The sequence below is a fragment of the Magnolia sinica genome, chromosome 9, assembly GCF_029962835.1.
Source record: "Magnolia sinica isolate HGM2019 chromosome 9, MsV1, whole genome shotgun sequence".
Lineage (NCBI taxonomy): Eukaryota > Viridiplantae > Streptophyta > Magnoliopsida > Magnoliales > Magnoliaceae > Magnolia > Magnolia sinica.
The window spans coordinates 56,540,153-56,553,129 of NC_080581.1; positions in this window are offsets into that span (position 1 = coordinate 56,540,153).

Genomic DNA, 12,977 nt, shown 5'->3' on the forward strand with positions numbered 1-12,977 from the left:
ATTTTTCTAGAAATTCAAAAACTTTTCAAAAACCTAGAAGCAGCCATGTCAACTTTAATCAGAAACGAAATCCACTAGCTGAAAAGATAGTTGATTTACTCAAGGAGCTCTTAAAATCTAACTCTATAGGTCATTCCTACAAATATACACAAAAGAAGACCAACTATGTTCCTAAACCCAAAACAGTTATGAAATGGGTTCCTAAAGTTACCTGCTTGGTTGCTCACACTGCTTTCAAAGCAACAAGTCATTCAAAGTGGTACCTAGACAGTGGATGCTCCAGGCATATGACAGGTGACAAAGCTTTATTCATGGATCTGAAAGATATGACTGATGGTTCAGTCACATTTGGTGATGGTAGCAACTGCAAGATTATAGGCCAAGGTACGGTTCAACTTTTTAATCTTCCTATGTTTAAAAATGTTTTATATGTTGAAGGCTTAAAACATAACTTGCTTAGTATATCTCAAATATGTGATAATAACCATAGTGTTCGGTTTTCTAATCAAAGCTGTGAGATACTAAACAATAAGGGTTCTGCAATATTAATTGGACGTAGAACGTCTGAAAATTGCTATATTATTAGCGAATCCAGCTCATCTAATCAAACATGTTACATGGTCCATACAGACGAGACTGATTTATGGCACAAACGTCTTGGACATGTACATTATCGAAATTTATATAGATTGAGCAAACGAGAACTTGTAAGAGATTTACCCAAACTTTAGAAATTAGATAAAATATGTGGTGAGTGCCAGATAGGCAAACAAACAAAGAACTCACACAAAAAGGTGAATTCAAATACCACATCAAGACCACTCGAACTTCTTCACATGGATCTGATAGGACCTACCAGAACAGAAAGTCGTGGTGGAAAAAAATATATCCTGGTAATAGTTGATGATTTTACCAGATTCACTTGGGTAATCTTCTTAAGGGATAAATCTGAAACCCTTGAAGAAGTAAGAAAAGTTTTCAAAAGGATTCAAACTGAAAAATCTTCTCAAATCAGTAAAATTCGTAGTGATCATGGATCTGAATTTGAGAATAGCAATTTTGAGAAGTTCTGTACCGACCAAGGAATATTACATGAATTCTTTGCTCCCAAAACTCCACAACAAAATGGAATTGTAGAAAGAAAGAATAAGGTGCTTCAAGAAATGGCTAATGTCATGTTGAATAGCATGAATCTCTCTAAAAATCTTTGGGCTGAAGCACAACACAACTTGCTATATTATTAACCGAGTCTACACTAGCAAAGATAAAAATAAAAGCGGCTTACGAATTGTGGTTCAATAAAAAGCCTCTTATTAAATACTTTCGAGTTTTTGGCGTGAAGTGCTATATTTTACGTGATCGTGAAAATTTGAGAAAATTCGATACGAAGAGTGATGAAGGTATTTTTCTAGGATATTCTTTAAACAGTCGAGCTTATAGGGTTCTGAACAAAAGGACTGGTGTGATTCAAGAATCCATTAATGTTGTCATTGATGATCACTTAAACACGCCTATTTCTAATTCAGATAATGATGAAGTACTAATCATTGATAAACCCGATACTTCATCGAATCAGACTGATTCTGAGTTGAGGACTATTAAAGATCATCCAACCACACAAATTCTTGGAAACCCTCTCACCGGTGTTCGCACCTGTAGACAACTTGAGGATATATGTAATTATGTATGTTTTACATCCCAAATAGAACCATCTAACGTAAAAGAAACTCTTGCTGATGAGAACTGGATTGTTGCGATGCAAGAAGAACTCAACCAATTCGTAAGAAATGATGTTTGGTATCTCGTACCAAGACCTAAAGATAAACACATCATTGGAACAAAATGGATTTTCAAAAATAAGTCTGACGAGTGTGGAAATATAATTAGAAACAAGGCTAGACTAATGGTATAAGGTTATACTCAAATTAAAGGGATTGATTTCGATGAAACCTTTGCACCAGTAGCACGTCTTGAATCTATCAGACTGTTTATATCCATTGCATGTTTTAAAAAGATAAAGATCTATCAGATGGATGTAAAAAGTGCTTTTCTAAATGGCGATTTACATGAAGAAGTCTATGTTGAACAGCCAATGAGTTTTGAAGATTCCAAAAATACTGATCATGTATATCGGCTTAAAAAGGCACTTTATGGATTAAAACAAGCACCTAGGGCATGGTATGAGAAACTAACGAAATTTCTTTTAAGTCATAATTTTCAAATGGGATTTGTTGATAAAACTCTGTTTGTTAAGAAACATAATGATCATATCTTAATGGTGCAGATTTATGTTGATGATATCATTTATGGATCAACTTGTACTGAATTGACTACTGAGTTTGCAGATTTGATGAAATCACAGTTCAAAATGAGCATGGTTGGGGAATTGACTTATTTCCTTGGATTGCAAGTAAAGCAACAACCTGAAGGAATATTCATTTCTCAATCTAAGTATGCTTTGAATCTAATCAAGAGATTTGGATTTGAGAATGGCAAGAATTTTGATACTCCTATGAGTACTACCACGAAACTCTCAAAAGACTCTAATGGTAAAAATGTTGACTCAAAACTTTATCGGAGTATGATTGGTAGTTTGTTATATTTAACTGCTAGTAGACTGATATTTCTCTAAGTGTTGGTATTTGCGCAAGATATCAATCGATCCAAAAGAATCTCACTTGATTCCTGGTCCAGCGAATTATTAGATATGTCGCAAATACTGAGTACTGGTCTCTGGTATCCTCATGAGACTAGTGTCCAATTAGCTGGGTACTCGGATGCTGACTGGGCTGGTAATCTAGATGATAGAAAATCAACTAGTGGTGGTTGTTTTTACATTGGAAATTGTCTAGTTTCCTGGTTTAGTAAGAAATAAAATTTTATATCACTTTCAACAGCTGAAGCTGAGTATATCGCAGCTGGTAATGCATGTACATAGCTTGTTTGGATGCAACGAATGCTAAGTGATTATGGAATTAAACAGGATTCTATGTTATTACATTGTGATAATTCCAGTGCGATAAATATTTCAAAAAATCCTATTCAACATTCTCGTACTAAGCACATTGACATTAGATTTCATTATATAAGGGAATTAGTAGAAGAAAAAGTTATATCTCTAAAATATATTCCTACTAAAGATCAACGAGCTGACATTTTCACAAAACCTCTCGATAAAAGCAGGTTCAAAAAGATGAAATTTGATCTTGGCTTGTGCATTTTAAATTGATTATTTATGCCTTCTTGTATTATAGTGTATATATTTGCTAGATTATATTCCAATTTTTGTATAAATTGCAAGAAATATGTATTTTTGGGCTTCTTCGACCAGTCGTGAGTATACACGACCAGTCGTCTTACGACCGGTCGTAGATACCCATGACCAGTCGTAGAACTCGGGTTTCACTTAAAATTGGGGATTTTTGCTTTCTTCCTCATTTCATTTTTCTTCTCCTTGGAGCCGAGCTTCGACTTGTCGAACCCATCCTTCAAGTTCTTCAAGGTTAGTGTTTCAAATCACGTTTTTCTTGCAGATTTGTGTCTAGATTGCTTTCTTTTCAAGCTTTAAGCTTTCTATTTTGGATTTCATTGAGATTTGGAGTTTGGATTTTGAAAAATCTGTTTTAAGTAAACCCACTTCTCAATCCTTTGCAACTTCTTTATTCCTTGAAATCCTTGTTGCAAATGGCTTCTAGAGGTAGAAAAACTACTTCACGTGGTCCTTCTTCTTCCTCCAGATCAACTGTTATCTCTAAATGTCATCTTCTTGTTCCCAATGATGATCCATCATATGTTAGGGACATTAGATTACGTAATGTTATTGTTGAACATCCTGTTGATGTTAATCATATTGCACCTTTTGACATCCTTCCTATGCTTGAAGCTGTAGGTTGGGTTAACTTATTACATTGGGGTGGGCCTGCATACCGGTCCATTGCCCAATCCATGTTTACATGCATTAGTGCTTTCTCACAGGATGATTTAACTTTTAAAATATCTACTAGAGAAGGGCCTTTTGACGTTGATCATCATCTAATTTCAGCCCTTATGGACATTCCTGTGAATGATGAGGGTATTCTTATCCATAACTTAACTGATAAACCCTCAATGTCTGAAAAATGCATGCTCACTAGAGACTTGTGCAACATGGATGTTCAATGGACACAAAAAGGGAATGCGCTCCCCGCAGGGTATTTATTTCCCAAATACAGAATTCTCCACAAAATCTTTGTGTCTAATCTGTATCCTCGTTCGGGTAATAAATCTGACTTGACTTCGTTTATGGTTCGTGTTATCCATGTTATTTCCAATGGTACTCAGATTTGTTTACCTTCTTTAATTTGTCATTTCATTCTTCAGTTTAGACTTCATCCTAGTCATAGTGATATTCCTTTTGCTTATTTAATGACTATATTGGCTACTCATATGTTAGTCGATATGCAAGTTGATGAGGCACCAATCCATCATCTGATTTTCAACAATACTAATATCAATAAGATGAAGCTGGATCTACTTCCTGAACAGGTGGTGGTGGTGGTGGTGGTCATGAAGAAGCTGGTGATGACATTAATATGGATGAAATTTTTGAGGAATTGGATTCTGACTCAGCAAATGATCCAGATTTTGAACCATCTGATGTTGATGCTTGTTTGAGTACATTAGAGGAGAAAGTTGAGAATATAAACGTAAAGATGGAAAACATGTTTGTTGCTCATGATTTACAATTCAAGTACATGCGTAAATATCTTAGGCGCTTGAATAAAGGCATGTACCAACTTGATTCCTCTATTCCTGCTCCATCATCTGGTTCTGGTTCTGACTAGTTTATATGAGACTTCTGGTCTGTAATAACTTTATAACTTAGCACTTGGTTGACTGATTTTGAGTTAGATACTATCTATGTTTTATGCTGGATATTTATTCTATGTGAAGCTATGCTGAGTTTCTCTATCACTGTTTTGCAATACTCTCCTAACTCCTCATGTTTACTCTCATTTATTCCTTTATTTAGTTCTCCTTTGTCATATTGTGACAAAAAGTGGGAGAATAGTTTGTTCTTAATGATGTGATTGTGAGAGGAGTAGCATTGTTTATGTTACTCAGGGGGAGTGGGGGAGTATGTTTGAACTAGTTGAATGAAACTGGTTGAATGTTGAAAGTTGAATATTGAATATTGATTTGCAGGTATTAACCAGTTGTTTTACTTTATAAGTTGTTTTTACTTTATGTTTATCTTGGTTATGTGTTTTATCACTAATTTGACAAAGGGGGAGATTGTAAGTGCTATAGTTTATATCCCTGTTTGTTGTCAAATTTGTGGTGCCAAAATCACTATTATACTCTGTTATATAACTTGCATAAGTGAAGCTCTCTCAAGGATCAACATTCATGAACAAGCTAAGCTCACAAACAAGCAAAGCTCACAAGTACAAGGATCAATCTTGAATGCAAGAACTGCTCACAAGACAAGACTCAAGCTGTACTTCAAGAAGAGTACAAGGCAGTTTGTAAAGAACTCAAGACACTTTCAAGATTGAGCTACATCAAGATTTCAAGATTGAGCTACATCAAGACTTCAAGGCTCATACTTCAAGGTCACTTGTTCCTAATGTTTCAATGTCCATACTTCATGATTGAGGTTTGACTGACCATATGTTAACCTTAGAAGTAGGTAATTTTGGATACATAAGTCGAATGTTTATTTTACATTAGTTTGGTCTGTTCTTCGACTAGTCCTAGGCTTTCTTCGACTAGTCCTAGAGTTGCTTCGACCAGTCTAAGAAATTCCTCGATCAGTCGTGAGTTTGTTACAAAATTCGGATGAAATCTGTTAGGCTTCGACCAGTCCAGGAATCTGTTCGACCAGTCGAAGGAATAGTGTCGACTGCATCTTCGACTTGTCGAAAATCTTTGACTCAAAATCCAGCGATGTGTTATAGGTTCTTCGACCAGTCGAAGGAAACCTACGACCAGTCGAAGGAGACCTTCAACCAGTCGTAGAACGGTCAGAGCTAATCCCGCCGAATCTTTTAAATATCTGTTATTTTTTCGACTAGTCGAAGAGCTCCCTAGACCAGTCGAAGACACGATCTGCTCACCTATAAATAGTGCACGAATCTCAGAAGAAATTATCGAATTAATTAATCTATTCAAGCCAATCTTCGTCGAACTTCTGAGAGATAATTCTGTGCTCCATCTAAGCTAAGTGTGCTTATTTAATATTCTCTTTCCTTAGTTTTATTTAATTGATTTTGTTTCTGCTATTCCAATCTAATTTGATAAGAGGAATTGTTATTCCCTTTCTTTGGAATCAAAATCAATTAAGGCAAGCCCTATTTGGTTTAATTTAAAATCTATTAGAATTAGAACCATTGTAATTGAGTACTGGACATTGAACTTGGACATTCAATCATCTACTCTGATTTGGTTCTACTGGGCTGCTACAACGAAGGAGATAATCAGGTATTTTACATTTAATTGTAAATTCCTTTCTGTTTTAGTTTCTTTCAAGATTTGCCAGAAAAATCTTGTTGTATTGGTTATCTGAGGAGAGCCAGGAAAACTCAGAAGTGGGGTTTTTTAATTGTGTAAGCCCACAGACAAAGACACAATTGTAAAGGTTTTGGGTGAACCTGGGAAAACCTATTTTGTTAGTGAACGCTAATATCCCCTGTGTGAGGATATTAGGAGTGGAGTAGCATTTTGTGTGGCTGTTGTTTAACAGTTGGTGAACACACAGGCGAACCACTATAATCCCTTGTGTTGTGGTTGAATGATTTATTCTTTTAATCTTTAATTATTCTTCTGTGGGATGTATGTATGGTGGTGAATGTTGTAATCATTTAATTCAAGCATTGTGAGAATGTTGTAATAGTTTAGAATTTATTTTCTGCTGTTCCTTTATTAGCTTGATATTTAATTTCTTTTAAAAGTTGTTCCAGCAAGGTTGCCCTGCCATTTTTATGGTGTATGGCTGTCCCTAGAATAATATATTTGTGATTACAATTTATTTCAATTCAGTTTGTATTTATTTCTGTATTCCTCTTCGGTTTGAGATTTGATACAAAGATCTTTCTAGAAATAAGGTTGTCCTACCATAAACTCTGGTTTTTGGTGTAAGGTTGTCCTTAGAACAACATTTGTATCAACCTCTCAAGATTTGAATTTTGAGGCTGTTTTACTTTCCTGCATTGTGATTTATTTTGGCTATCATATTCTTTTTAATTCCGCTGTTATAAGTTTTATTTGGCATTGTCCTATTCACCCCCCCTCTAGGACATATAGCTAGGCCTTTTCAAGGAGGTCGACAAGCTCCTAGAGGCCGAATTTATTGAAGAAGTCTACTATCTCGACTGGTTGGCAAACATCGTATTGGTGAAGAAGTCAAATGGCAAATGGTGAGTATGCATCAATTACACTAACTTGAACAAAGCATAACTAAAACATAGCTTCTCCATCCCAAGGATCTACCAGCTGGTCGACAACGTGACTAGGCACGAGCTCCTCAGCTTTATTGATGCATACTCAGGCCACAATTAGATCACCATGCATAAGCACAATAGTAGATGACAGCCTTCGTCGCCGATAAGAGACTCTATAGCTACAAGGTTATGCCCTTCCGGTTGAAAAACGCTGGAGCAACTTACAATGCCTCGTTAAAAAAATACTCGCTAAACAAATCGACAACATGATGGTAGTTTGCGTTGATGATATGATGGTCAATAGCACTAAGATGACAGATCATGCGGTTGACCTGGAGGAGATGTTCATGATCTTGTAGAAGTATCAAATGAAATTGAACCGAAACAAGTGTGCCTTCGGCGTCAGCTCAGAAAAATTCATTGGCTTCCTATCAATCAAAGAGGAATCGAAGCAAACCCTGATAAGATTCGAGCACTTCTAAGTATGAAGTCCCTAAGTACCATGAAGGAGATACGGAGCCTGACAAGCAAGGTAATAGCCCTTAATAGATTTGTCTCCAGAGCCACATATAGATGTTTGTTGATGGGTAAGTGGAAGGAATTGGTAGTGGGGCACCAATATTTGAGAAAGCCCTTAAAGACAGTGGTATCTTTACAGAAGTGATTGGACGTCACCTTGATTGTGTTTAAAAGATCACTTTTAATATAAGACAGTTAAAGGGTCGGTTGAGAATGTGAAAGAATTTGTTACTCTTATGAGTCTGACATTAAGACTCTCGAAAGATTATACCAGGTAAAAATGTAGATCTAAATTATATAGTAGTATGATTGGTAGTTTTACTTTATTTGCTTCACACGTAGACACAAATCTGTTTTAGTGTTGGTATTTCTTATTAGATATCAATCGATACTAATGAGTCATCTGCTTCATTGTTAAATGGTTATTCGATATGTAAATCTTATTAATTTGGGTCTCTGTTATCCATATGATACTAGTGTTCAGTTGGCTGGGTACACTGATGCTGATTGGGCTGGTAATATCGATGATAGGAAATCAACCAGTGGTGGTTGTTTATATATTAGAAATTGTTTAGTTTTTTGGTTTAGTAAGAAGCAAAATTCTGTATCACTCTCAACTGTTGAGGCTGAATACATCGCAGCTGGAAATGCATGTACTCAGCTTGTTTGGATGAATAGAATGTTAAGCGATTATGGAATTGCACAGGAGTCAATGGTTTTATATTGTGATAATTCCAGTGCAATAAATATTTCTAAAAATTCAATTCAGCATTCATATACCAAGCACGTTGACATTAGGTATCATTACATTCGTGAATTAATGGAAGAAAAACTAATATCTTTGGATTATATTCTGACCGAGAATCAACTTGCTGACATTTTTACTAAGCCACTCGACAAAAGCAGGTTTAATAAATTGAAATTTGATCTTGGTATGTGCAATTTAAATTGAATATTCATGTATATTTGTATCATACTGTATATATATATATATATTTGATAATTTATTGGTTTAAATTTTAAATTTTTATGAAAAATGTATGTTTTTGATGGTACACGACCAGTCGTGGACCTGCTCGACCAGTCATGGCACGACCGGTCGAGGACGACCCATGACCAGTCGTGTAGCGTGCTGGACCTTTTAAAATTTAGGAAAAACTCATCTTCCTCATTTCCTATTTCCTCTCCAACGAGCCGATGCCCGACCAGTCATACCCACCTTCCTAGATCTTCAAGGTTATTGCGTTATTTGCATTTTTCTTGTAGATTCTAGTCAATATAACTTCATTTTCACTCTTGGAGTAATTTATTTTGTAATTCATTGCGATTTTGAGATTTTCTTTTGAAAAATCTGTTCTAGCCAAACCCCATTCTACATCCTTTGTAATCTCTTGATTCTTTGTACTCTTAGTTGCAAATGGATGCTAGAGGTAAAAAGAAAACTTCCCGTGGTTCATCATCTTCTACATTAACTCCTATCTCTTGACGCCATCGTCGGTCACCCGAAGATGATCCCTCACATGTGCGAGATTTACGAATGCGCAATGTCATTATTGAACAACCTGTTGATCTTGACCACATCGCTCCTTTTGGTATCCTTCCTCTTCTCCAAGCTGTAGGATGGGCTAACATCTTACATTAGGGTGGGCCTGTATACTAATCTATTCCTCAATCTATGTTTGCATGCATTTCTGACTTTTCGACTGAGAATTTAACTTTTAAAATTGATGTTAGAGAAGGTCCATTTGAAATAGACCATCATTTGATTTCGGATCTAATGGACATACCGGTTAATGACGAGGGTATTCCTATTCATACTCTAGTTAAGAAACCCTCAGAATCAGAAAAACGCATGCTCATTAGAGCACTATGCAATATGGATGTGCAATGGACTCATAAAGGGAATGCGCTCCCCTCAAAGTACTTATTACCCAGATACAGGGTTCTCCAAAGAATCTTTATTTCAAATCTATATCCGCGTTCTGGTAATAAAACAGAACTGACTCCCTTTATGGTTCGAGTTTTGCATTTTGTCATCACTGGTGTAAATGTCTGTCTGTCTTCTTTAATATGTCATTCCATCATTCAGTTTTATCTCCATCTAGGATAGTGATATTCCATTTGCCTATCTTATGACTGTGTTAGCTACTCACATGCTAGTTGATATGCCTGTTGGAGAGGCTCCTATACATCATCTTATTTTCAACAACTCTAATATAAACAAGATGAAATTGGAATTGGCTCCTGGACAAGTGGATGTTGGTGGTGGTGGAGCTGAAGCAGGGAATGCAGATAAGGCTGGTGATCTTCCTCCTGATGATATTAATATGGATAACATCTTTGATGAAATTGAATCAGACTCTACTAATGATCCTGATTATGAGCCATCTGATTTTGCTGCTCGTCTTCATGCACTTGAGGAGAAGGTAGAGAACATGAATGTTGCCCATGATTTACAATTTAAATATATGCGCAAGTATCTTAGGCGCTTAAACAAGGGCCTTCATCAACTTGATCCTACCATACCTACTCCTTTTTCAGGATCTAATTAGGTGTTTTTATCCTATGGTCTGTAATAACTCCTATACTACTTTGGTTTCTTTCAGTGTGCTAGACTTACTTTGGATTATACTGGTTTATGATATGTGCACTTTGAATTTGCTTTTATATCTTTTACCTATTTAACTCCTTTATTATTCTCTTATTGGTCTTCCTCTTCCATTTATTCTTTGCTTCCTTTGTCATATTGTGACAAAAGGGGGGAGTATATTAAGTTGGATTGAATACTTATAGATATGGATTGAGGGGGAGTAGAGTAGCATAATTATGTGTGCTACTCAGGGGGAGTAAGTAAGGAGGAGTTTGAATTTGTGCTAGTTAATAAAAACTGGTGCATGATTCTTTAACCAGGCTGTAACTGGTTCTCTTATATATGACTGATGCATGATTCTTTATTGAGTATGTTGTGCTTCTCTTATATTGATTGGAGTGTGTTTTGTCACAAATTTGACAAAGGGGCAGATTGTAAGTGCTATGGTTTCCTGCTCCTTTAGTTGTCAAATTTTGTGGTGCCAAAAACACAATCTGTGTCTTGTGTAGCATGTTGATTTATATGTTCAAGACACTGCATCACAATGCTTCAAGTTAAGAACGGTGATCTACTTCAAGAAATGCAAAGTCAAGTACTTTGTCCACTTCTGTAAGTTTCAATGTTCAGAGTTTTTAAAGCTAAATCAAAAAGACGAGTGCTTGTTCAAGACTCAAGATAATGTTCAACTCAAGATCAAGTATAACTCAAGAACGACAAATCCAAGCTTTAGAAGATCTCAAGTTCAAGATATATTATGTAGAGATCTTAAAGCTTCATAATCTTCAAAGGTCAACCATCATTTCAAGAAATGAAGATTCAATGTCCATACTTCACATTTAAGATATGAATGACCTTAGATTGACCTTAGGGTTGTATACATGAGTCAATTGAATCATTTTATAAGTGTTTGGTCTGTTCTAAGACTAGTCCTGGACCTTGTTCCATGAGTCCTGGAACTGCCTCAACTAGTCCAAGAAATTTCAAGACCAGTCCTAAGTTTGTTGCAAATTTTCAGAATTTTTTGGTTGAGCTACGACTAGTCCTGGACTCTGTTCGACCGGTCGTGTGAACAGTGCACGACTCGTCCTACGACCAGTCCAGGATCTACGACTCAAACTACAGCGAACAAACCTGGTGCCTCACGACTAGTCGTAAGATGGTCACGACCAGTCGTGGAGGTATTACGACCGGTCGTGCAAGGCCTACGACCAGTCGTGAAATGGTTTTATCCGATCGCGCTCAAAATTTCAAAATGCAGTTCGTCCTACGACCAGTCGTAGTATCCTCAGGACCAGTCGTAGATGTGATTTTTGCAACTATAAATAGAGCACGAATTTTAGAGTTTCATATCGAATTCAAGTAAAATCAAAGCATCACTCTAAGAGATAAGTTTGTATTCTTTTTAAGCTACATTGTGCATATTTAATATTCTCTTTTGTTAGCTTTTCTTATTTGATTTTGTTTCTGCATTCCAATCTAATTTGAAAGAGGAATTGAGATATTCCACTTCTTAGAATCAAAATCAAATAGAGCTAGCCCAACTTGATTTAATTTAAAATCAATTAGAACTTGGAACCATTTCAAAGTGAGTATTGAACATTGAACTTTTATATTCGAACTTCTACTCTGATTGGTTCTTTCGAGCTGCTACAAAAGGAGAAATCCAGGTATTTTACATTATTATAAATTTTCTTATTTTGGTTTCTTTTGAGATTAAGCCAGAAAAATCTCATTGTATTGGTTATCTGAGGAGAGCCAGAAAACTTAGAGGTTGAGGTTTTCGAATTGTGTAAGCCCATTTGAAAGACACAATTGTGAGGGTTTTAGGTGAACCTGAGAAACCTATTTTCATAGTGAACGCTAATATCCCCTGTGTAAGGATATTAGGAGTGGAGTAGCAAGTTGTGTGGCTGTTGTTTAACAGTTGGTAAACTAATTCTTTGTGTCTTGTGATTTGAATGTTTGTTTAATTTCTATTTCTTTTATCATTCAAATTTGTGGGATGTGTGTGTGTGTGGATGTGAATGTTGTAATATTTACATTTTAAGCATTGTGGGGAATGTTGTAATAGTTTAGAATTTATTTCTTTCTATTTCCTTTATTTCCTTTCAGTTTGAGTTTTTGATATTCAAATTGTTCTAGTAAGGTTGTCCTGCCATAAACCCTTGATTTTTATGGTGCAAGGTTGTTCTTAGAATAACATTGGTATCTATTTGAGGTTGCTTTACATTTCCGTATTGTGATTTGTTTAAAGTGTTATCTTTCCTTAATTCATTTATATTCTGTCGTTAAAGTTTTAATTTGGCATAGTCCTATTCACCCCCCCTGTAGGACATATAGCTAGGCCTTTTCAGAGGTTTGCCGGAATTCGATCGGGAGGACTGCAAAATCCTATGGAACAGTACGGACTAGGATACGGGTCTTACATGAGACTTGGGACTTACTCC